Source organism: Sminthopsis crassicaudata, chromosome 3, assembly GCF_048593235.1.
Source record: "Sminthopsis crassicaudata isolate SCR6 chromosome 3, ASM4859323v1, whole genome shotgun sequence".
NCBI lineage: Eukaryota > Metazoa > Chordata > Mammalia > Dasyuromorphia > Dasyuridae > Sminthopsis > Sminthopsis crassicaudata.
In genome coordinates this window covers 157,636,342-157,662,945 of record NC_133619.1, presented here as the reverse complement: position 1 = coordinate 157,662,945, position 26,604 = coordinate 157,636,342, and the positions used below count along the sequence as shown (strand labels likewise).

The following is a 26,604-nucleotide window of genomic DNA, read 5'->3' as shown; positions in this document are numbered from 1 at the left end:
ATCAATAATCATTAGGGAAATTGGTCTATAATTTTCTTTCTTTATTTTCACCCTACCTGGTTTAGCTATCAGCCTCATATTTGTATCATAAAAGAAATTTGGTAGGACCCATTTTTCCCCTATTTTCTCGTAATTTATATGGTATTGGAATTAATTATTCTTTAAATGTTTGGTAGAATTCTCGTAAATTTATCTGGCTCTGGAGATTTTTTCTTAGGGAGTTGATTAATAGCTTGTCCTATTTCTTTTTCTGAAATGGGAATATTTAAATAATTTATTTCCTCTTATTTTGACCTGGACAATCTAAATTTTTGTAATTATTCCTGCTTTTCACTTAGGTTATCAAATTTATTGACATATAGTTGGGCAAAATAACTCCTAATTTTTGGTCTAATTTCCTCTTCATTAATGAAAAGTTCTCCCTTTTCATTTTTGAGACTAACAATTTGGTTTTCTTCTTTCCTTTTTCTAAACAAATTAACTAAAAGTTTATCTATTTTTTCCATAAAATCAATTCTGAGTTTTATTTATTAATTAAATGGCTTTCTTATTTTCAATTTTATTAATATCCCCCTTTTATTTTCACAATTTCAAATTTGGTATTTAATTGAAGGTTTTTAATTTGTGTTGTTTTTTTTTTTTTTAGCCTTTTTAGTAGTAAGCCCAATTCATTGATCTTCTCTTTCTCTATTTTATGCAAGTAAGCATCTAGAGATATAAAATTTCTCCTAATAACCACTTCGGCTGCATCGCACAAATTTTGGTATATTGTCTCATTATTATCATTCTCTTGGATGAAGTTATTGATTGCATCTATGATTTGTTGTTTTATCCATTCATTTTTTAGACAGATTATTTAGTTTCAAATTAATTTTAGGTCTATTTTTTTCTTGGCCTTTTATTGCAATCATGACCTGAAAAAAATGCATTTATTGTTTCTGCTTTTATGCATTTGATTTTGAGGTTTTTATGCTCTAATGTGTGATCAATTTTTGTATAGGTTCCATAAAAAAAAAGTAAACTCCTTTCTGTCTCCATTAAATTTTCTCCAAAGATCTATTATAGCTAATGTTTTAAACATTCTGTTTGCCTCTTTAACTTCTTTCTTATTTATTTTGTGTTAGATTTATCTAGTCCTGAGAGAGCAAGGTTGAGATTCCCCCACTAGTATAGTTTTGCTGTATATTTCTTCTTGTATCTCTCTTAACTTCTCCTCTAGGAATTTGGATGCTATACTACTTGATGCATATATGTTTAGTATTGATATTGCTTCATTATCTATGGTACATTTTAGCAAAACGTAGGTTCCTTCCTTATCTCTTTTAATTACACCTCTCTTTGTTTTTACTTAATCTGAGATCAGGATGTTTTTTTTCCAGCCCTTTACCTTTACTCTGTATGTATCACTCTGCTTCTTGTAAACAACATATTGTAGGATTCTAGCTTTTAATTCAATCTGCTAATAGCTTCTGTTTTGGGGGAGAGTTCATCCTTTTCCTATTCACAGTTAAAATAATTAATTCTTGGGCACCTAGGTGGTACAGTGAATAGAGCACCAGTCCTGAAGTCAGGAGTACCTAAGTTCAAATCTGGCTTTAGACACTTAACACTTCCCAGCTGTGTGACCCTGGGCAAGTCACAACCCCAATTGCCTTAGCTAAAAACAAAAAGAAACCACTAATTCTGTATTTCCTGCCATCTTATTTACCCTGATATGCTTTTCTCTTTCCTTTCCTGTTCTCTCCTTGTTTTTTCTTTTTTGCTTCTGTTGACCACCTCCCTCAAACAGCTCTCCTCCTTTAGACTTCCTCCCCCTTTCTTACACCTTTCCCCTACTACTTCCATTTCCCCTTCTATTAGCCTTCTGCTTTCTTTTCCCCTTTCCCATCCCATATTCCTATAAGATGAGACAAGTTTCTCTGTGAAACCAACTATGTCTGATATTCTCTCTTTGAGCCAAATCTGATGAGAGTAAGATTTACATAATGCTTATCCCCCTTTTTTCTTTCCCTCAATAAGTCTTCTTTGCCTCTTAGTGAGATGCAATTTCCCTTATTTTACCTCCTTTTGTGGTACAATCCCCTTTCCACTTTAATATCTTTTTCATATTATCATGATAAAATCAAATTATACCTGCAATTTCTAAGTATTCCTATAACAGAAATATAGTTCTAAAAGTTCTTTCCTTTTTATCTTTTTGTGCTTCTCTTGAGTTCTGTGTTTGTGATGTAAACTGTGCCCCTTTAATCTTTAGGGGGAAGGGTCAGAAAGGAACCTTTGGGGAAAGGGTTCTCCTGGCTCAAACCCTCTGACCCTCTGGGAGAGGCCACACCTTTTGTGATAAGTAACCCCATTCAATTGGAGATCTTAGCCAGAGGCATAATCAATGCCCTCTATTGACTTGAAAAATTAGCCCTTAAACTCCTCAATCTCAAACCTCAGAAGGCTAATAAAAGACATCTCTGAACCCCCAAAATTTGCTATGTGTCCTTCTGGACATAGACCACTGATGAAGGTATTTTCTTCTCAATTTAAATCTATCTTTGCAAAATTATCCTAACAGAATTCTTTGCCCACTAAGAAAGCTGTCTTCTTAGTAGGCTGTCTTCTTAGTGTAAATAAATCCCCCTTTGCCACAAACTTCAGGTTTGCGAATTTTTTCACAAGGAAACTGTGACAAAGGGGATCTCTTGCCCTAGCTTCTTTCACCTCATCATTTGGGGATCAATTTTTGTTGTTGTTGTTCAGTTCTGGTCTTTTCATCAGAAACAGATGAAATTCACTACTATCATTGAATATCCTTCTTCTTCCCTGAAAGATTATGCTCATTTTAGCTGGATAGCTTAGTCTTGGCTGTACTTCAAGTTCCTTTGCCTTCAATATATGAGAATCCAGGACCTTCAATCCTTTAAGATAAAAGTTGCTATAGCATCAGTAATCCTGATTGTGGCTCCTTGGCATTTAAATTGTTTCTTTCTGACTGCTTGCAATTTTTTTTCTTAGTCTGATAGTTCTGAAATTTAATCACAATATTCCTTGAAATTTTCATTTTGCAGTCTCTTTTAGCAAGTGATTAGTGAATTCTTTCAATAGCTATTTTACCTTCTGATTATAGGACATCAGGGCAGTTTTCCTTTTTTCATTATGGCTTTCAGGAAGTTCAATAATCTTTAGATCATCTCTTCTAGATCTATTGCTCATGTCAATTATTTTTCCTAGCAGGTATTTCATATTTTCTTCTTTTTTTATGTTTTGGTTTTGTTTAACTGCTTTTTTGAAGTCTTAATAAGTCATTTACATCCATTTCTTCAATTCTAATTTTTAGTTTATTTTCTTCAGTTACCTTTTTGAATTTACCTTTTAAAATCCCTTTTGCATTTGGCCAATTGAATTGTTTTGTTCATTGCTTTTTTCCATTTCCCAAATTCTTTTTTTCATTGAGTTGGTATCTTTTTCATATCTATTTTGAAAGGAATTATATGCTTTTCACATTTCCTCAAATCTATTTTATAGGGGGTTATATGCTTTTCCCATTTCATCAAATCATTTCTAAGGAGTTTTCTTTAGATAATTTCTGTTTTGCCTTTTCCATACCCTCTTGCAAAGATCTCATTTCCTTTCCTCCTTTTTCTTCTCTCTTTTAAGATCTTTTTTGAATTCTTCCTCCTTGTTAAATGGGGATCAGCTCATGTCTCCTTTTGGGACTTCATCTGGAGTTGATTGGCCTTTAGGAACCTTGGAGTATGTTCTCTCCATAAAAGTTAACTATGGTCAGAGTTCTTTTTGCTTTTTTGTTCATTTTTAAGGGTTGAGATCTGTTCATAAGGCAAAGGAGTGATAGCTGCTTTCATTTTTCAGGGGCTCAACTGCTTACAATTTGGCTTTTGTATTCACTTTTGGGTGTTTTACACATGCTTACAACCAGGACAGAGTAGCTAAGAGCCTCACAGAAGATTCCCCAGTGGAAGCTACAACATTCTGGCTCCCCATCCTGACTTCTTGTCCCAGACTCCGTGCTGTGGTCTGAGCTCAGCAGACTCTCCTACTGCCCACTTGAAACAGATCTGTTCTGAAATTCTCCCAAAGTATCTTCTTCTAGGAATGTTGTTATACTCCAGATGTTTGTGGGTTCTATCACTCCAAAACCAATTTAGAGGCTTAATCTACTGTTGATTTGAGAGGTCAGGGGAGGTCACAGAAAGTCATGTCTGCTTTCCACCATCTTGGCTCCGCCTCCCCAATAATTTTCAACATTCATTCTTATAAAACCTTGTGCTCCAATTTTCCCCCTTCTCTCTGCTATCCCCTGCTCTGGATGGCAAATGATCCAAAATATGCTAAACATATGCAATTCTTCTATACATATTTCCACAAATATCATGCTACATATGAAAAATCAGATCAAATAAGAAAAAAAATGAGAAAGAAAACAAAATGCCAGCAAACAACAACAAAAACAGTGAAAATACTATGTTGTAGTGCACATTCAGTTCCCACCGTCCTCTTTCTAGGTGTAGATGGCTCTCTTCATTACAAGATCACTGGACCTGGTATCAGTCATATCATTGTTGGAAAGAATCACGTTCATCAGAATTGATTTTTATATAATCTTGTTGTTGCCATCTATAATGTTCTCCTGGTTCTGCTCATTTCACTTAGCATCAGTTCACATAAGTTTCTCTAGTCCTCTCTGAATTCATCCTGCTGATCATTTCTTATATAATAATAATAATAATATTCCAGAATATTCATATACCATAATTTATTCAACCATCTACTTAGTTTCCAGTTCCTTTCCAGGACAAAAAGCAAATGCCACAAACACTTTTACACATGTGGGTCCCTTTTCCTCTTTTATGATCTCTTTTTTTTTTTTTTTTATTTAGAATTTTTTTTCCACAGTATATATGCATGAGTAATTTTTATTATATTATCCCTTGTATTCATTTTTCAAAATTACCCCCCCCTCCCTCCACTCCCTCCCCCCAATGACAGGCAATCCCATACATTTTATATATGTTACAATATAACCCAGATATATGTGTGTAAATACCATTTTCTTGTTGCACATTAAGGATTGGATTCCGAAGGTATAAGTAACCTGGGTAGATAGACAGTAGTGCTAACAATTTACATTCACTTCCCTGGGTTGCTTCCCTGGGTGTAGTTATTTCTGTCCATCATTGATCAACTGGAAGTGAGTTGGATCTTCTTTATGTTGAAGATATCCACTTCCATCAGAATACATCTTCATACAACATTGAAGTGTACAGAGATCTTCTGGTTCTATTCATTTCACTCAGCATCAGTTGATGTAAGTCTCTCCAAGCCTCTCTGTATTCCTCCTGCTGGTCATTTCTTACAGAGCAATAATATTCCATAACCTTCATATACCATAATTTACCCAACCATTCTCCAATTGATGGACATCCATTCATCTTCCAGTTTCTAGCTACTACAAAAAGAGCTGCCACAAACATTTTGGCACATACAGGTCCCTTTCCGCTCTTTAGTATTTCTTTGAGATATAAGCCCAATAGCAGCAATGCTGGGTCAAAGGGTATGCACAGTTTGATAACTTTTTGGGCATAGTTCCAAATTGCTCTCCAGTATGGCTAGATTCTTTCACAACTCCACCAACAATGCATCAGTGTCCCAGTTTTCCCACATCCCCTCCAACATTCATCATTATTTGTTCCTATCATCTTAGCCAATCTGACAGGTATGTGTAGTGGTATCTCAGAGTTGTCTTAATTTGCATTTCTCTGATCAGTAGTGATTTGGAACACTTTCATATGAGTGGATATAGTTTCAATTTCATCATCTGAGAATTGTCTGTTCATATCCTTTGACCATTTATTAATTGGAAAATGGTTTGATTTCTTATAAATTAGGGTCAGTTCTCTATATATTTTGGAAATGGGACCATTGTCAGAACCTTTAACTTTAAAAATGTTTTCCCAATTTGTTACTTCCCTTCTAATCTTGTTTGCATTAGTATTGTTTGTACAGAAACTTTTTAGTTTGATGCAATCAAAATCTTCTATTTTGTGATCAATAATGATCTCTAGTTCTCCTCTAGTCATAAATTCCTTCCTCCTTCATAGGTCTGAGAGGTAGATTATTCTTTGTTCCTCTAATCTATTTATTATCTCATTCTTTATGCCTAAATCATGGACCCATTTTGATCTTATCTTGGTATATGGTGTTAAGTGTGGATCCATATCTAATTTCTGCCATATTAATTTCCAGTTTTCCCAACAGTTTTTTTCAAATAATGAATTTTTATCCCTAATGTTGGTATCTTTGGGTTTGTCAAAGATTAGATTGCTATAGATGTACACTTTTTTGTCCTTTGTATCTAATCTGTTCCACTGATCTACTGGTCTATTTCTTAGCCAATACCAAATGGTTTTGGTGACTGCTGATTATATATATATATATATATATATATATATATATATATATATATATATATATATATATATATATATATATATATATATATATATATATATATATATATATATATATATATATATATATATATATATATATAGCTTTAGATCAGGTAAACTTAAACCACCTTCCTCTGACTTTTTTTTCATTAGTTCCCTTGCAATTCTCGACCTTTTATTGTTCCATTTGAATTTTGTTGTTATTTTTTCTAGGTCATTAAAATAGTTTCTTGGGAGTCTGATTGGTATAGCACTAAAGAAATAGATTAGTTTGGGGAGTATTGTCATCTTTATTATATTCACTCAGCCTATCCAAGAGCATAGAATGTCTTTCAAATTATTTAAATCTGACTTTATTTTTGTGGCAAGTGTTTTGTAATTTTTCTCATATAATTCCTGACTATTCTTTGGTAGATGGATTCCCAAATACTTTATACTCTCAACATTTGTTTGGAATGGAATTTCTCTTTGTATCTCTTGCTGTTGCATTTTGTTGGTGATATATAAGAATGCTGAGGATTTATGTGGATTTATTTTGTATCCTGCCACTTTGCTAAAATTCTGAATTATTTCTAATAGCTTTTTAGCAGAGTATTTGGGGTTCTCTAAGTATACCATCATGTCATCTGCAAAGAGTGATAGTTGATTTCCTCATTTCCTACTCTAATTCCTTGAATCTCTTTCTCGGCTCTTATTGCCTAGGCTAGCGTTTCTAGTACTATATTGAATAGTAATGGTGATAGTGGGCAACCTTGTTTCACTCTTGACCTTACTGGGAAAGGTTGCAGTTTATTTCTATTGCATATTATGCTTACTGACGGTCTTAAATATATGCTCCTGATTATTCTAAGGAATAATCCATTTATTCCTATACTCTCAAGAGTTTTTAGTAGGAATGGATGTTGGGTTTTGTCAAATGCTTTTTCTGCATCTATTGAGATCATCATATGGTTTTTATTAATTTGATTATTAATATGGTCAATTATACTAATAGTTTTCCTAATATTAAACCAGCCCTGCATTCCTGGTATAAATCCTACTTGATCATAGTGTATTATCCTGGGGATGATTTTCTGCAGTCTTTTTGCTAATATCTTATTTAAGATTTTAGAACAAATATTCATTAAGGAAATTGGTCTATAATTTTCTTTCTCAGTTTTTGATTGACCCGGTTTAGGTATCAGTACCATGTCTGTGTCATAAAAGGAGTTTGGTAGGACTCCTTCATCCCCTATTTTTTCAAATAGTTTGTATAGCATTGGGGCTAATTGTTCTTTAAATGTTTGGTAGAATTCACATGTGAATCCATCTGGTCCTGTGGATTTTTTCCTGGGGAGTTGATTAATAGCTTGTTCTATTTCTTTTTATGAAATGGGACTATTTAAGCAATTTATCTCCTCCTCTGTTAATCTAGGAAGCCTATATTTTTGTAGGAAGTCATCCATTTCACTTAAGTTATCAAATTTATTGGCACAAAGTTGGGCAAAGTAACTCATTATTTCTCTAATGTCCTCTTCATTGGTGGAAAGATCCCCCTTTTCATTTGTAAGACTAACAATTTGATTTTCCTCTTTTTTTTTTTTTTTTTTCCTGATTAGATTTACCAAGGGTTTATCTATTTTATTGGCTTTTTCATAAAACCAACTCTTGGTTTTATTTATTAATTCAATAGTTTTTTTTTTTACTTTCAATATTATTGATTTCTCCTTTTAATTTTTGTATTTCAAGTTTAATTTTTGGTTGGGCGTTTTTAATTTGGTCTTTTTCTAGCTTTTTAAGTTCCAGGCCCAATTCGTTAATTTTCTCTTTCTCTATTTTCTTCAAATAAGCCTCTAAAGATATAAAATTTCCCCTTACTACTGCTTTAGCTGCATCCCACAGATTTTGGTATGATGTCTCATCATTGTCATTATCTTGGGTGAAATTATTAATTGTTTCTATAATTTGCTGTTTCACCCAGTCATTCTTTAAGATGAGATTATTCAGTTTCCAATTACTTTTTGGTCTATTTACCCCTAACTTCTTACTGAATGTAGCTTTTATTGAATTGTGATCTGAGAAGAAGGCATTTATTATTTCTGCCTTCCTACATTTAATTTTGAGATCTTTATGTCCTAATTTATGGTCAATTTTTGTATAGGATCCATGAACTGCTGAGAAGAAAGTATATTCCTTTCTATTGCCATTCAGTTTTCCCCAAAGGTCTATCATACCTAGTTTTTCTAATGTTCTATTTACCTTTTTAATTTCTTTCTTATTTGTTTTGTGGTTTGATTTGTCTAAATCTGAGAGTGCAAGGTGGAGATCTCCCACTATTATAGTTTTACTGTCTATTTCTTCTTGCAGTTCTCTTAACTTTTCCTTTAGAAAGTTAGATGCTATACAACTTGGTGCATATATGTTTAGTATTGATATGGCTTCATTATTTATGCTACCTTTCAGCGGGATATAATTTCCTTCCTCATCTCTTTTAATTAGATCAACTTCTGCTTTTCCTTGATCTGAGATAAGGATAGTTACCCCTGCTTTTTTGGCTTTACCTGAAGCATAATAGATTCTGCTCCAACCTTTTACCTTTACTCTGTATGTATCTCCCTGCTTTAAGTGTGTTTCCTGAAAACAACATATTGTAGGGTTCTGATTTTTGATCCAGTCTGCTATCCGTCTCCATTTGATGGGAGAGTTCATCCCATTCACATTTAGTTAAAATTACTAATTCTATATTTCCTGCCATCATATTATCCCCAGATTATGCTTTTTCCCTTGACCCCCCTGAACCCCTTCCCTGATATTTAATTTATAGACACCACTTGTGACGCGCAGCCCTTCCTTTTTTTAGTATCCCTCCCCCCTCCCTCCAAGTCCCTTCCCTTATTCTCCTTTTCCTTTTCCCTTTTCCTCTCTCCCCTTTTAATGAGGTGAGAGAGAATTCTCTGAAAAACAAATATGACAATTATTTACTCTTTGAGCCTCTTCTGATGAGAGTAAGATTCACACAATGTTTCTCCCCCTCTCTAACTTCTCTCAGATATGGTATATTTTCTATGCCTCTTCCTGGGATGTAGTTTCCCTCTTTTTATCACTCCTTCCCCTTTTTCTGATACTACCCCCTTCCCTTTACTACACCCCCCTTTTTTATATCAGTAAAATCAAATTATCCATGCATACTTTCTATATATCCACAACAGAGATACAGTTCTCAAGGGTTCTGTGTACCTTTTTCTGTTTCTCTTCAGTCTTGTGGATGTAGATCAAATTTTTTTGTTCAAGTCTGGTTTTTTTTCTTAGAAACATATGGAATTCTTCTATTTCTTTGAATGACCATCTTCTTCCATGGAAAAAAATGCTATACTTAGCTGGGTAGTTTATTCTTGGTTGCAATCCTTGATCTTTTGCCTTTCAGAATATCAGGTTCCAGGCCCTTCAATCGTTTAATGTGGAGGCAGCCAGATCTTGAGTGACCCTTATTGTGGCACCTTGGTATTTAAATTGTTTTTTTCTAGCTCCTTGCAAGATTTTCTCCTTTGTGTGGAAATTCTGCAGCTTAGCCACAATATTCTGTGGTATTCTTTTTTTAGGGTCTATTTCAGAAGGAATTCGATGAATTCTTTCGACGTCGATTTTCCCTTCTGTTTCTATTATGTCTGGACAGTTCTCTTTGATGATTTACTGTAAAATAGAATCTAGGCTCTTTTTTTTTGGTCATAGTTTTCAGTAAGTCCAATTATCCTCAGATTATCTCTCCTAGATCTATTTTCCAGGTCTATAGATTTTCCCAGTAAGTATTTGATGTTATTCTCCAGCTTTTCTTTTCTTTTTTTTTTTTTTTTTTTTGTTTGTTTTGTTTGACTGATTCTTGGGTTCTCAATGAATCATTCATTTCTATTTGTTCCATCCTGAATTTTAAGGAGTTATTTTCTTCATTTACAGTTTTTAGTTCTTTTTGTATATGCCCAATTTCGTTTTTAAATGAATTATTTTGCTCTATTGAATTTTTTCCCATTTCCCTAATTTTTTTTTAGAGAATTATTTTCTTTTTCCAATTCAGAAATCCTATTTTCTTGAGACTTTTTTATGTTTTCCAATTTAGAAATCCTACTTTCTTGAGATTTTTAACTTTTCCAATTCAGAAATCCTACTTTCCTGTGATTTTTAAACCTTTTCTAATTCACAAATTTTGTTTCCCTGAATCTCCTGTGAATTCTTTATTTTTTCCAACTCCAATTTCATAGCTTCTCTTTCCTTTCCCCATTTTTCTTCAAACTCTCTTAACTTTTTAAGTCTCTTCTAGGAGAGAGTTATGTGATGGGGGGAAGGAATCATTCACCTTTAGGCTGTTATCTGCTGACTCTCTGCTGTTAACTTCCTTGGGATTGGATACCTGCTCCTTCTCTGTGTAGAAGGAATCAATGGGGTAGGAAATTATTTATTTATTTCTTTACCAGATTCCTCCCAGACTGGATTGATGCAGCGGCTCCTGCACCTGAGCTAAGAGAGAGCTCTGGGAGAGAGTTCCCCTCCCCCTCCTTGGAAGTGCCTCAGAGGTGATTAGCAGGGTTGTGCTTTGAGGGCGCTGTGTGTCCTAGCAACTTCCCTGAGGTTTAAGACTGAACAGTAAAGGCGACACAAAGCCCAGCCAATGCGTCCTGTGGGACGTGGATGTCAGCAGCTGAAGTGAAAAGCCCCTGCGCTCAAACTGGAAATGTCTGCCCAGAAACCGCGGTCCCTATTTCAAAGGTTCTGCTTCCCCGGGACTTCCGCGGCTGAGTTCCACAGCCTCCAACCGAGCCAGGCACTATGTGTTGCCTTGGGCCATGTCCGCCAGCTTTTCAATCTCTTAACTACCCCCATGTGAAAGCCCGGACAGCCTAAGTCGGCCACACCCACAGTGCCAAGATCTGTTGAGTCACTTCCAGATTGGGATGGTTCTAGTATCTGGCTTTATATTTTAAAGCGGCTTGATTTCTCTTCTGAACTGCTGTTTTATAAGCAGAGAAGAGCTAACAACCTGTGCCAGATTCTTCTATCTCAGTGGCTTCTCTGATCCCAGAGCCCTCCCCAGGGTGATCGGCATAGTGTGCTACCACCCAACCGTCTGTGCTGGCCTCTTTTTTTCCCCTCCCCTATGAACCAACCTTTTCTGTTGAAACTCCAGTTTCTCTTCAGCTGGTAAGTCGTGCTTCCAGTCCTTGTGGTTTCTATCAGTCCAGCGCTATTTTTGAGGCTGATTTAACTAATTGGTAATGAAGGAAGAAGGGAGCTCACAAAATCTCGTGTATCTTCTCTGCCATCTTGGCTCTGCCCCCCTTATGATCCCTTTAGTATACAAACCAGCAGAAACACAGCTGGGTCAAATATTATGCACAGTTTGATAGCCCTTTGGGCACAGTCTAAATTGCTCTTCAGAATGGTTGAATCAGTCTACAACTCTACCAACAATATATTAGTGCCCGAGTTTTCCCACATACCCTCCAACATTCATCATTATCTTTTCCAGTCATCTTACCAATCTGAGAGGTGTATAGTGGTACACCAGAGTTGTCTTAATTTGCATTTCTCTGATCAATAGTGATTTAAAACAGCTTTTCATATGATGAGGAATGGTTTTAATTTCATCATCTGAAAATTACCTGTTTATATCTTTTGACCATTTATTATTCTTTCAATGTCTATTTTACCCTCTGGTTCTAGGACATCATGGCAGTTTTCTTTGATGATTTCCTGAAAGATAATATCTAGGCTCTTTTTTTCATCATGTTTTTCAGAAAGTCCAATAACCCTGAGATTGTCTCTCCTAGATCTTTTCCAGGTTAATTGTTTTTCCAATGAGGTATTTTACATTCTCTTTTATTTTTTCATGTTTTGAGTTTTGTTTAATTGATTGTTGGTGTCTCGTTGAGTCATTCATTTCATTTTTCATTTCTAATTTTTCCCAAATTATTTTCATCAGTTACTTTTTTTAGTTTCTTTTGTATTTGGCCAATTGAATTTTTTAATTGAGTTGTTTTGTTCAATTATTTTTTTATTTCACATATTCTGTTCTTCAAGGAGTTGTTTTCATTTTTCATTTTTTCAAATCAATTTTGGAAGGAGTTATATGCTTTTTTCCATTTCACCAAATTTATTTTGTAAGAAATTTTCTTAGATAATTTTGGTGTTTTCTTTTCCAAATTCTCCTACAATGTTCTCATTTCCTTCCCCCATTTTTTTCCTAACTCTCTTTTAAGATCCTTTTTGAATTCTCCCACAAGAGCCCCGTGAGATGGGAACCAATTCATATCACCTTTCAGGGCTTCATCTGATATGATCTGCTTTTAGTGTCCTCCTCAGGTTTCTCCATAAAAACTACCTGTAGTCAGAGTTCTTTTTGCTTTTTTGATCTTTTTTTTAAAGTTGAGGTCTGGTTTTAGGGAAAGGAGAGATTGTTCAAGCTTTCAGGTGACAGTGGCTGTGGTAGCTTGGTGCTGAATGCCGAATTAGTGGTAACTAACTTTCAGTGCTGAGTATGGCCTGGTCTCAAATTACTCTGGTATCCGGGAGCTCACTATTTGCCTTTTGTATTCATGTTGGATGCTTTACAGCTAATCTGCTGAACTACTGGCTTGCAATCAAGACAAACCTCCCTCCATGCCCAGTTGAAACAGATTTTTTCTGAAGTTCTTCCAATATATCTCCTGCTGGAAATTTGTCACACTCCAAATATTTGTGGGTTCAAAGGATGGATTTGGTGTTGATTTGAGGGACATTAGGAAGAGCTCAAATAAAGACATGTCTCTTCTCCACCATCTTGACTTCTTCTGGAAAATTTCTTAAAATGATAAGTATCACCTAAAACCAAATACAAACACCTCTAATGATGATAAATTAAAAGCTTCCCCAATTACATCAGGGATCATTATTACCACTATTATTTAATACTGTTATAAATGCTAGCTCATGTTAATTATAAAAAAAAAAAAAAAAACAATTTGAAGAAATAAAAATAGGCAATATGGAAACTAACTATAATTTTTGTTGATGATATAAAATATATTTGGGAAACCCTAAAAAATTAACTAAAAAACTAGTTGAAATGGTAAAGAACTTTAGTATAATTACAGGGTACAGAATTTGTCAGCATTTGTAGCTACAGACAATACAAAATACTTGAGAGTCTGCTTCTCAAGATAACTAGGAACTACACAAACACAATTGAAAACATTTTATATAAATGACAAAATTAAACAATTGGAGAAATAGTAATTGTTCATGATCAATAAAATTGATATTTCTAGCTATATTTACTATTAGTGCCATACCAATCAAACTTACAAAGAATTAATTTATAAAGCTATAGGGAGGGAAGTTCAACTGGAATAACAAAAGGTTAAGAATATTATGGGAATTTATGGAGAAAAAAAGTAGTCTAAGTAGTACCAGATTTCAAACTCTATTACAAATTGTTAATCATCAACAATCTGATACTGGCTGAGAAATATCAAGATTAGTATATCAAATAGATAATTTACAATCTATATAGTAATTTAACTATAATAACAATAGTAATTTATAATTTGATAAACCTAAAGATCCAAGCTTTAGGGTCAAGAATTCACTATTTGACAAAAATCTGCTGAGAAAACTGGAACGTACTTTGGTAGAAAATAGAAAAAATACAAAATTGGCATATGATTTGGGCATAAAAAGTGTTGTCGTAATCTAATGTGGAGAGTCAGAGGAAATTAATAGTTATATCTATGGATAAGGACTATTTCATGACTAAAAAAGAGACTAAAAGATCAATAATTTTGATTACTTATAAAATTAAAAAAATTTACAAACAAAATTAATGCAGTCAAAATTAAAAGGAAAACAGGAAACTGGGTGACATTATTTTGTTTTCCTTTTTGGTGAGATAATAAGGGTTATGTGACTTCCCCAAGGTCATTTATTCATAGATGTCAAATGTCTGAAGGCAGATTTAAATTCAGATCCTCTTCACTCTAGGGCCAGTACTTTCTCACTGATAAAAATATATGAAGTGACTTTTACATGAGGCAAATATGAAATCTGATGAAAATATCAAATATATAAGGAATTGAGTTGATTCCATTTTTTAAAAAAGGTCTTTCCCAACTTCATTATCAAAGGATATTAACAGGGTATTTTCAGAAGAAAAATTCAAAGCTATTAATATTTAAATATTCTACATATCTATTGATAAAAGAAATACAAATTAAAATAACTATCAGATTGTCTATTATGACAGAAAAGTGACAAATGCTAGAGGAGATATGGGAAAATAGATATAGCAACACAATATTTGTGGTCAGTTTAAAACTCTGACCCAAACATTCTGGGAGGGGGAAATATGCTTACATGGCCATAAAAACTGTATCAGCAATATTGTGGACATCCCCATATTTTCCAGGTTTTGCTACCTCAAAAGCACTGTTATATTTTTGTACATATAAATTATTTCTCTTTTTCTTTGATCTTATTGGAATACAGGCCTAGAAACAATATTATAATAATACTTTTGTTCTATAATTAATGATATAGGGATGGTTTCAGAAAAACTTAGGAAGACTATGATCTGATCCAAAGTGAAATAAGCAAAACAAGGAGAGTATTTTGCACAGTGACAGAGATATTATAATGATGATTAATTGTGAAAGACTTAATCTAATCAATACAATAATCTATGACATTTTTAAATGTCTACAATGAAAAGTGAAAATGACCAGAAATAAAACTAATAAGCTCTGAGTACATATGGAAGCATGTTTCTTTTCAATTTTGTTGTTTTTCTTGCTTTTTTTTTCCAACATGAATATGGAAATAGTTTTCCATGACTTCATATGTATAATGAAAGTCATATTCCCTTGCCTTCTAAAGCATACAGGGAGGGGCTTGAGAAAAAAAAGTATGTTGAACTTGAATTTTAAAAAAAAATGTTAAATATTAAAATGCTACCCTTTGTTTCAAAGAGAAGTTAGGGTCTTTAAAAGCATTATGCAAATTCCTATGCAAGCCAACACATTTTCTTATTTAATTCTGTTACCAATTCATTGTATATCCACATTGTCAATCCAATATAATAGTCTGAACAATAGATATTCCTCCATCATTTCATTTTCCCTATATAAAGAAATTTCAATTAATAGACTGAAAAATTGTAGAGCATAATGCATTTTCAGATGAAAGTAGTTGAAAGATGTGATTGTGAATATAGAACTTCTCTCCAGTTTGGACTCTGTTCTAATCAGTGTATTTCATATATATTATTAATAGGTATTTATGTAAATTTAAGAATATGAGGGGATAAGTCTAGTTGAATGCACTTGGGAAAGGAACAAAGAAAGGAAAAGCTGAAATAATATTGCAGAAGCATATTGAAGATCATATGAATGAAAGGAAAAATAATAATTCAAAAAAACACACAAAATTGACATATTTGTATTATATAAAAGAATTGAAGAACCTCAATTACCCACACATTTCTTAGAGGTATTTCCTAAAAGGATAATAACTGGGAATTGTTGACTTAAAAACAATTTAATTTCCCAAAAGGTGGTAGAAGTATCAAAAGAAATGTTATTTATAACTCATTCTGATGAATAATAAAAGACTAGTACCTGAAATAGAAATAACAGACAATTTGAAAAAAGGAACAACTCCATTTTATAATTTATATTAGAGAAAAATTTAAGTACCTCACTCAAGAAAATGAGCTAAATTATCCAATATTACCACTAGACCTATGTTCCAAAAAGAAAATGGACTTATATGTTTAAACATATTCAGAGCAACTATTTGGATACTTGGAAAGGACTGAAAATTAAGCCCGTGTCCATGAATAAATGAATGATTGAACAAAATGTGATATTTCCAAATAACAGTTGATTTTTAAAAGTGACATACCAAATTATTCTATATTCTTTAAAACAAGTTGTATATGAAATAGATTAATGAAATAATTGTTTTCAAAAAATTCACTTTCAGGATACATGAAAAATGTTTATTTTTAATCTTATTGGCTGTCACTAACTTCATATTTTGAAAAACCAATAATGATTTCAGTCTTGATTCAAATATAAAGATCACAATAGTGTGATTTTCATTCAGAATATTGTGTAATACTTCTAATTATCCTAAACTTCTCCCACATGTAAAAAACTATTTTTCCTTAGCATAAATGATTTCAAATTTTAATAATACCACATTCTCCATAGAGGTAAAGTTGTTGTGTAATAAGGGAAATAAGAGAAACAGGTAATTAGTGAAACCAAATTGCTGTATATTTTACATGTTGATGCACATTCAATAAATGAAATAAAAGATATAAATGAAAAAACTATATCATCAAAAATTATAGTGGTTATTAAGTATTTTATTGGTACATAAATAAAGACATAGAAGAAGTCCTTTAAATATTGGACAAATTTTCATTGGAAGATGTACACATAGCTAAGAGGCTAGTCTAGTTTCAGGAAGATTTAATAACGAATCTAGTCTTAGACACTAGCTATGGGACTCTTGAGCAAGTCACTTCAATCCTGTTTATCTCAGTTTCCTCATTTGTAAAATGGACCTGGAGAAGAAAATGGCAAAACACTCTAGTATCTTTGCCAAAAAAACAAAAAAATGGATTCCAGCCAAAACTAATATATATATATATATTCTCCAAATATATATATATATATATATATATATATATATATATATATATATATATATATATATATATATATATATATATATATATTCTCCAAATATATATATATATATTTGGAGAAGTCTTCTCTAACAGTTAACCAACATTCTGAGGAGATTTAAACTGTTAAAGGCCTTTCTGAGAACAAAACAATTAACCAATATTCCACAGGACTGGATGGTTGTCAGGCCCTGAGTAGATATCTGGTTATTTAATGACATGAAAGTTTTTAAAGGAAGAAACTTTTACCCAAGTTTTGAAGTGATAGACATAAGACAAGAGTGTACACAAATGACTAGCTGGACCAAGAAGTTTAAGACAGGAGTTAAGACCAGACTAAATAGGGCTTGGTAATCAATGACAGTTGGTGAGAATTCCACTCAGCAGTTTCTTTATTTCCTCTGTATGAGACAATCTGACTCACGTCTTGATATTAAGAGTAGATATGAGTTTTAAAAGAAATAATGTTTTCAACTTGCAAAAAATATTTATGAAACTGTTGGACAGACTTAAAATGATTTTCATCAGGATCAAACTATGAGAAATCATTTTTAAAGTATTTGGGGTTTTTTTAATCTCTCTTGATTTTAATTTTATCTCTTATCTTGATTTCTCAATGTTTAAAGTTGGGAGTACTATCTGGAAATGTATTCTTAATTCAACTATTGTGCAGATGAATTAATTTAAAAATTAAAGTCTTTAACATGCAGACAAATTTTGCCAGTTTGGAAAAAAAAAAAAAAAAAAAGAAAAAATTCAGTTGTAAAAAAGGATGAATCAAATCCATATATTACAGAATATAATTTTCTAATAAAACAAAATTATCATAAACTCCCATTAGGTATTTTCATAAGATAAGCCTCATCCTCCTAGAAAAGATCTATAAAAATGTGATTTGAATGTGCTAGAGTATCAGGAAAATCTTTACTAGATATAATAAAACATTATTAGATATAATATAATAAAATTTTTAAAAAGTATCAGAAGACATGCTTTTTGATTTTTTGAAATCTCTAAAGAAAAAAAAACTGAAATAATATAAGAGGAGTTTTTGGAAAAACTAGAATAGCATTATACATCTGATCTAAAAATTGATATTACATTTGTAATGTTTAGAAATGCCATTCAGCATAAAGGGCAAATACTCTAAATTACATAATGGTTAGTGACTATAGTAATCTAGTATTTGATAAACTCAAAGACTACAGCTCCTCGTATAAGAATTCACTATTTGACAAAAATTTCTAAAAAAATTAGAAAATAGTATCTACTCTATACCAGATAAATTCAAAATGGGTTCATGATTTCAAGATAGTGATTTTATAAGCTAATTAAAAAGGAAGCCCCAAAAGAAAACCTTGACACAAGAGATCCTTTGTAAGAAAAACAAAGGAATATTATTGCCAAATTTCAAAAACCCCAGATCAAAAAAAAAAAAATTGGAGGAGACAAGATAAAAACAATTCAACTACATTGGAGTGATAATTAGAATTATGGAAGAATTCTCAGCAGTTATAATAAAAGACCACAGGTCCTAGAATCATATCTATCAACAATCAAAACAACTAGGCCAGTGGCAAAAAATAACAAATCCAGCAAAATTATATATATTTTTAAATAAGAATAAATGGACATTCAGTGAACTTGTGGATTTCCAGAATTTTCTATCAACCAAATATAAACTTAACAGAAAATTTAACATATAAGAGCCAATATCAAATATCAATTTTAAGGAACTCATCATGGACAAACTGTCTAAATATGGACAAATTGTTTGTTTGTTTGTTTGTTTAAACAAGGTAAATGTATACTATATGCTTAACATTCACCTCAACACTAGGGTAACTTAAAAGAAAGATTGGCAGAGTTAAGGTAAAAATAGTTATCATGTTATACAAATGAGTGTAGAGAAAGAATAGATGGGTGGAGGAAGGCTCATAGTCATTTTGTCAAATGCAACATCCATTCTTAATTAAAAATCACTAGGGGGCAAAAGAATAAATTCAGTTTTCCTTAGGATGATAAGTATTATCTAGCTAAACCTATCAGTGAGTATGCTATATAATGGGGAGAAACTGGAAACATTCTCAGAAAGTTTGGGAGTGAAACAAGGATACTCATTATTACCACTTTTACCTAATATCATATTAGAAATATTAGCTAAAGCAATAAGAAAAGAAAAAGAAATTGAAAGAATTAGAATAAGCAATGAAGAAACAAATTGTCCCTCTTTGCAGATGACATGATGCATATTTAGAGAATCCTAGAGAATCTATTAAAAGACTACTTAAAACAAGGAACAACTTTAGAAAAGTTGTAGGATATGAATTAAAGGCACATAGATCATTGACATTTCTATAGGTTACCAACAAAGCTCAAAAGCAAGAGACAGTGTTGTGCCACAGTTTCCTTTTATTGTTCTGACTCAGTTTTCCTAAATTGTCCTGCCTCAGTTCCTAACTGTTCTGCTCAATCCTGTAACACCACCCTTCCCTCCTAATCATGATGATCCAGATAAGAATAAAAACATTCTATCTTAGACATCATCAGAATGTCTGGGGCCTCTCCCCACCTTGTCAGAACCTGAGTGATAGTTGGTTCCCACTCTCAGTGCTCTGACTCTACCCCTGCCTCAGTCTACCCCTGTAGCTGAGCCACATATATATATATACTTCATGGGAAGCATACATTAGTCGCTGAATGCTTTGGAAATCAGCCCTGTGGGGGCTGCATGGATCCTTTTTTGTCCCTAGTACAATCTCTCCCTTTCAAATAAAATATTAAAAACTCTCTAATTTCTACCTTCTCAGTTTTTCCAGCATTACAAATAGAAGGAGAAATACTATTTAAAACAACTTTGGGAGAATATAAAATATTTGCCTATCTGCCAAGAAAAAGACAGAATCTATGTTCTTTTTCATGTTTTCCTCCAATACACTTTTAGTGTGATTTTTCTTGTACAACATGACAGGTATGGAAATATGTTTGAAAAGATTGTATATGTATGAGCTATATTTAATTGCTTGTTGTCTTGGGGAAGGGGGATCTAGGGAAAGGAAGGAGTAATATTTGGAACACAACATCTCATAAAGACAAATGTTGAAAACTATCTTTGCATATATTTTGGGAGAGAATGAATGACAAACAACAACCTTTCTGAGTAGTAGTAGAAACTGTCCCAATGGGGACCAAGCTGAAACTGGCCAGTTGGGCAAGACAACTCATTTTTTCTTTCCTTCCTTCAGTCTTTTTTTTTTCCCCTTCCCTTTCCTGAATCTGAATAAATGTCATAGTCTTACCTTTCAATACTCTGCCCAAAGGAATGTAAACTTTGATTGCTGAAAGTTGGCAAGCTACCTTCAGGTTTGTGGGATGGATTTCTTTCTTAAGGACCATACCTTAAATCCAAATTACTTTGGTTCTCATTGATTGGTCAACAATAAGTCCCAGGCCAAGCCCCATTTGGTCATTGTTTTTGCCTGATTGGCTTAGAGTGAATTTAAATAGTAATTGTTCCTGTTTGAGCCAGAAACCCTGTAGGTCTTCCTTCCCAGATTGATTTTTTTTTTCCTGTAAATAAAAGAAGGTGTTTTCTGTCATTGCCTCAACCCAACTGAAACCTGTTTTAAATATCTACATATAACAGCTTAAAAAGATCAATGTCTCTATTGCATCCAAGGTCATCTCTTTTAGTGATCTATATATTGACACTGGACCCAGATGGCTCCAGAGGAGAAAGTAAAGGTGGTGACTTTGCCACACTCCTCCCTTATTTAAACGATTACTTGCATGTCATGGAATCACCTCCCTAAGGTCAGAGTCCTTTTTGAGAAGGAAGGACAAGCAAAAATCTTTGAATCATAGAATATCATAAGCTCCAAGAGATCAAATTTGAACGTCACCCAAATGGCACTCACAATTTATATGGTAAGTATAGATGGGTTCTTGTATATTACCAATAAGAAAAAAGTGGCATAAAATACATCATCAGAGATATATGAATAAAAAAAATAAAAAAACTGGAAAAGGGCATAATCTTGTCACAATAATACTGATAAGATATATGTACACAGCTCAGGTAATGTGTAAGTACATATTTAATATCAATGGAATAAGAGGAGATTCCACTTGATAGACTTCCTGGTAGAGTTTGTGTCAAGGGATAGGATGAAGTGAAATAGGTGTGTTGCAATCTGCACTTACCATCAGATACCCATAGACATCATGATATCATAGATATCATGAAATATTCAAGTGTTGTAATACAAAAGAGTCATTTTAATGAGGAAAGGGAAAGGGGGAAACCTCATTTCTCGGCACATAGATAATCCCATGAGGCGCAGTGTACCCTGTAAAATGAATTTACAGGCCTGAAAACCTAGATTGATAAATAAAAAGGTTTATTATAGGAATTTGGAAGTAAAGTTCAGTTAAAGATGCCAGGGCAAGAGGTGGCTGCTGGGCGGGCAGGAACCCCTACATGGCTAGAAGGATACCATATGTTGGCTGGGAGGGCTCCTACAAAGAGGGCTCTGGCTTGGCCCTTTTTATATCTAGAAGATGATGGGCAGTACCCCTAAGTTCTTGGCGGGCTTTTTCAGTTAGCTCAGATCAGGTAAAGGCTGGGGGGAAGCTGAGCTGATGATGGGGGCTGGGCCCGGATATTCAAAGGGTGCCTTTGACCAGGATTTGTGAATCAAGGTCAGCCATGGGTTGGGCAATTAGAAAGGAATCTCAAACCCCATCAATTTCACAGAAAGTATAAAAATCAAGCATGAAATCAGCTTATGATTGGGGGAAAAAAACATACTATGATATCTATCCTCTTTACTACACTGAGTTTGATTTCAGTGCCTTGTAGAGCATGGTGACAAATGTGTTATTTTTTTTAAAATACCATTTTTAATGATTATACATCATTAAACTTAATAATGGAAATTGATGGTCTATAAAGTAATTATTAATTTATGTCACAAAGAACTAGAATCACTGACTTGCATACTTTTAGTGGAGAGAGGAGAATTACATAAAATCATAGTATTCCAGAGTTTTAGAGCTAGAATAGACCTTACAGATCAGCTGTTATCTATATTACATGGATTTGAAAATTGTGTGTTAGGGAAGATAAATGATTATTGAGATCTAACAATTGGAGAAGAAATAAGGGAATACAAAACCTAGAACTCCTAATTTCCCAATAATTGCTTAATCACTAAGTTCTTTCCAATTTTAACCATTGTATGACTCTTTGTATAGAGACTGAGGAAGAAATATTGAGAAATGAAAATGATATAAAACAGAAGTTATCAAGAATTTTTATTTAAAAAAAAACTATTTAGAAACAAGACTTTCACACAATTATTTCCTGATATCATAGTACATTTTGGGGAAATTATTAATTGTACAAAACTTACAAATTCTGTTTATGAGTTTTTCAGCACAGACAATGCACTTCAGCAGGGAAGCTTAATATACTTTGTAGACAGAGTGAATTTAACTTTAAATGTCAAGAGAGTATGACTTACAATTAATATATTCTATAAGAAAAGATATTTTTCATCTTAAAGAAATAAAAGAATATTTCATATAACCTTGATTTTTGTTTTGCATTAATTGACATGTTTTCTGAGGAGACAATAGTAATACTTCTTGTAGTCAGTGATCACCTTGTTGTTTGCTGTTTCTTGTTAGTCCTTTTTTTTTCTCCCTGAGGCACTTGGGGTTAAGTCACACAACTAGGAAGTGTTAAGTGTCTGAGGTCACATTTGAACTCAGGTCCTCTTGAGTTCAGGGCTGGTGCTCTATCCACTGCACCACCTAGCTGCCCCTTGTCCTTTATTCTTAAGGAGGATCTTGACATTGGGGAGGTAATGTCATAACATACAAGTGAATTGTATTTAAATGAGAGAGGGCTGTGCACAAAGGTCACCTGCTTCAGTTTCCCCTCCAGAGCCATCTAGGGCCAGTGGCAACATATAGATTAGAATGACTGGAGATGATCTTGGATGCAACCTTGGCCTTTTTTTTTTTTTTTCAATTTATTTTTAGCACACATTTCTTTAAGAATCATGTTGGGAGAGAAAAATCAAAGCAGAAGGGAAAAGCTGTAATATTCTTCTTTAAAATATAATCTTCTCTGAGAGCAGGTTTCTTGGGGGGCTTCTGGAGGCAGCCTTAGTTTCAGTTCAGAGTAATTAGCCCAAATGCAGCCAGGGATTAAAGTCTAAATCCTTTATTGTTTCCTTCAAAGTCTTGTCTCCTTTCTTGGGGCCTGGTTAGCTTTAATAGAGGCCTATCTCTCTCTTTGGTTCTGAGAGCGCCTGCAGCTAGTCCTTTGCAACAAAAAGATGGTGATAAATGTAGGAGATGTGGGGAAACTGGAATAGTAGTGCATTGTTGATGGAGTTGTGAGATCATCCAACCATTCTAGAGAGCAATTTGGAACTACATCCAAAGGGCTATTAAAACTGTTCATACCCTTTGAGCTAAAAGTATCATTACTGGGTCTGTATCCCAAGGAAATCATAAAGGAGGGAAAAGGACCCACATCTGCAAAAATGTTCTTTTTGTGAAGAATTGAAAAATGAGTTGATATCTATCAGTTGGGGAATGGCTGAAAAAACTGGTACATGAAGATAATGGAATATTATTATTGCTCTATACAAAATGATGAACAAGCTGATTTTAGAAAGACCTAGAAATATTTGTAGGAACTGATGCTGAGGGAAACAAGCAGAACCAGGAATACATTGTACACAGTAACTGCAAGAATGTACAATGATCAATTATGAAGGACTTGGTTCTTCTCAGCAGTTCAATGATTCAAAGCAATCCCAATAGACTTTGGACAGAAAATGTCATTTGCATCCAGAAAAAGAACTAAGGAGACTGAATGTAAATCAATACATGCTAAGTTCACTTCTTTTTTCTGTTTTTTTTAATATCTTAGTATATTTTAGGATTCTTACAAGGTGTCCAAGTGGAATTGATGAAATAATGATTCTCTAATTGGCATGTACTTAGTATTTACTATAATTCCACAAGATTCACACCTTTAAGAGAGCATATAAAAGGAGGAGCTCTCAGGGCCAAAGAGGAGAAGCCCACTAGAAGCTCATTTGGAGGGAGCTAGAGGCTGAAGCTGGCAGAAGCAAAGGTCAGCTCCAGGAGCTCTCAGAACCAAAGAGGGAGATGGGCCTCTATTAAAGCTAACCAGGCCCCAAGAAAGGAGACAAGACTTTGAAGGAAACAATAAAGGATTTAGACTTTAATCCCTGGCTGCATTTGGGCTGATTACTCTGAACTGAAACTAAGGCTGCCTCCAGAAGCCCCCCAAGAAACCTGCTCTCAGAGAAGATTATATTTTAAAGAAGAATATTACAGCTTTTCCCTTCTGCTTTGATTTTTCTCTCCCAACATGATTCTTAAAGAAATGTGTGCTAAAAATAAATTGAAAAAAAAAAAAAAAAAAAAAGGCCAAGGTTGCATCCAAGGCCATCTCCAGTCATTCTAATCTATATGTTGCCACTGGCCCTAGATGGTTCTGGAGGGGAAACTGAAGCAGGTGACCTTTGTGCACAGCCCTCTCTCATTTAAATACAATTCACTTGAATGTTATGACATTACCTCCCCAATGTCAAGATCCTCTTTAAGAATGAAGGACAAGGGGCAGTAGGTGGTGCAGTGGATAGAGCACCAGCCCTGAACTCAAGAGGACCTGAGTTCAAATTTGACCTCAGACATTTAACACTTCCTAGTTGTGTGACTTAACTCCAAGTGCCTCAGGGGAAAAAAAAGGACAAACAACAACAAGAAACAGCAAACAGCAAAATGATAATTGACTACAAGAGGTATTACTATTGTCTCCTCAGGAAAAAAAAAAAAAAAAGATTTAGTATAAGATAGCATTAATAACTGGAACGTGATCTCCCCTTACCATGCAAAACAATTATTTAAGGCACTAAAAAAAAAATCAGAGTCATAGTCAATGTGAGATCCAATCATGAAATATTTGTTAATGCATGATAAGAGATGCAGAGTCATGGGACTACCGGAAAAACTAAAAATTGTTTAATATCTTTTTTACATTTGAGGAAATTGAGGCTCAGGCAAGTTCTGTAACTTGCTAAATCACGCATGCTATATATAGAAGAATCTGAATAGATTTAACTATTAACCATTCCTGTGATTCTAAATTACCTTTACCTGCTCTCAGATTGCTTCATTTAGCCTAGGCCCATCCCCCACAAAACTCAATCATTTTACCAAGAAGAACATATGGTTCAAAGATGATTAATGATGTACTCAAAATTACTTACTAGTTACATAAAAAGGCTGCAACTGAAAACTAGACTTTCTAATTCTGGATCCAGGTGTCACCAATAGAAACAACAGGTATTTCTCATAATAGAAAATATTCCAATGCCCCACTTTTTTATAATTAATGAAATTATAGGATTATAAACTCTTTTCAAGGGTACTTCAAGTCTAACTTCCTATTCAATATGTGTGGTAATAGAAATTATCTGTCTTTCTAAATTCCTATCCTTAATGTTAATTTTCCTCTGTTAACCAGTATCTTTCCACACATCTGTGTTTAAAGCTTCCAAATAAGGTGTAGTGCAGGACAGCAGGTATAGTGCATGATGATGGAATAAATAAAGGACTTACAGTCACAAGAAGTTTCATTTGAATTTGGATTTCCCCCCTAATATTTGTGTGATATTAAGCAAATGGTTTTGGCCCTAAGACATAGTTCTTAGTCTATAAAATGGGGGGGGTAGATACTTGCACTTCTTGGACCTGAGAATGATGTGTATGAAACTGCTTTGTATTTAAAAGTTCTATAAATCTTAAATCTTAATGATGTTATAAATTTGGTAATATATGATGAAGTCATTATTTCCAAAACTTTCTGTTGATTGCTGTATAAAATCAAAAATCATCTATCTTTTACATTTTAATGTGAGATCATACTGTCTAATCTATAGCTTAGTAGAAAGTAACTTTTTTTAAAATGCTGATTTCAAATAATATTTAAGAATATTCCATGATTTGGAGAAGCTATGTGGTGAAGTAAATAGAGCACCAGCCCTGAAGTCAGGAAGAGCTGAGTTCACATCTGACCTCAGACACTTAATACTTCCTACCTGTGTGACCCTGGGAAAGTCACTTAACCCCAATTGTTCCAGCAAAAACCAAAAAACCAACCAAACAAAAAATGATATGCCATGATTCTTAAGATGTATCTTTGAAATCCTTGGGAAAAAGGAGTATTTCTTTCTAATCTATCTACTATACTAGATTGCATTTTCTCAATTTATGCATTAACATATAATTTTGCAAATATCAGATTAAGAATTATATGACTATGAAGACTTTAATATTATGAGACATATCTATATATGTACATCTATATCTAATTCTCTCTCTCTATGTATATATATATAT

At 33.5% G+C, this 26,604-nt stretch overlaps 1 long non-coding RNA gene across 1 annotated transcript in view; it reads right to left on the bottom strand.

Annotated features, from left to right (window-relative positions):
* LOC141559403 (uncharacterized) overlaps nucleotides 1-26,604 on the bottom strand; it is a 449,791-nt gene that overhangs the window by 249,940 nt on the left and 173,247 nt on the right. The window contains exon 4 of the long non-coding RNA XR_012487384.1: nucleotides 20,454-20,724. This is a non-coding gene — a long non-coding RNA (uncharacterized LOC141559403). The remainder of the gene's footprint in view (nucleotides 1-20,453; nucleotides 20,725-26,604) is intronic.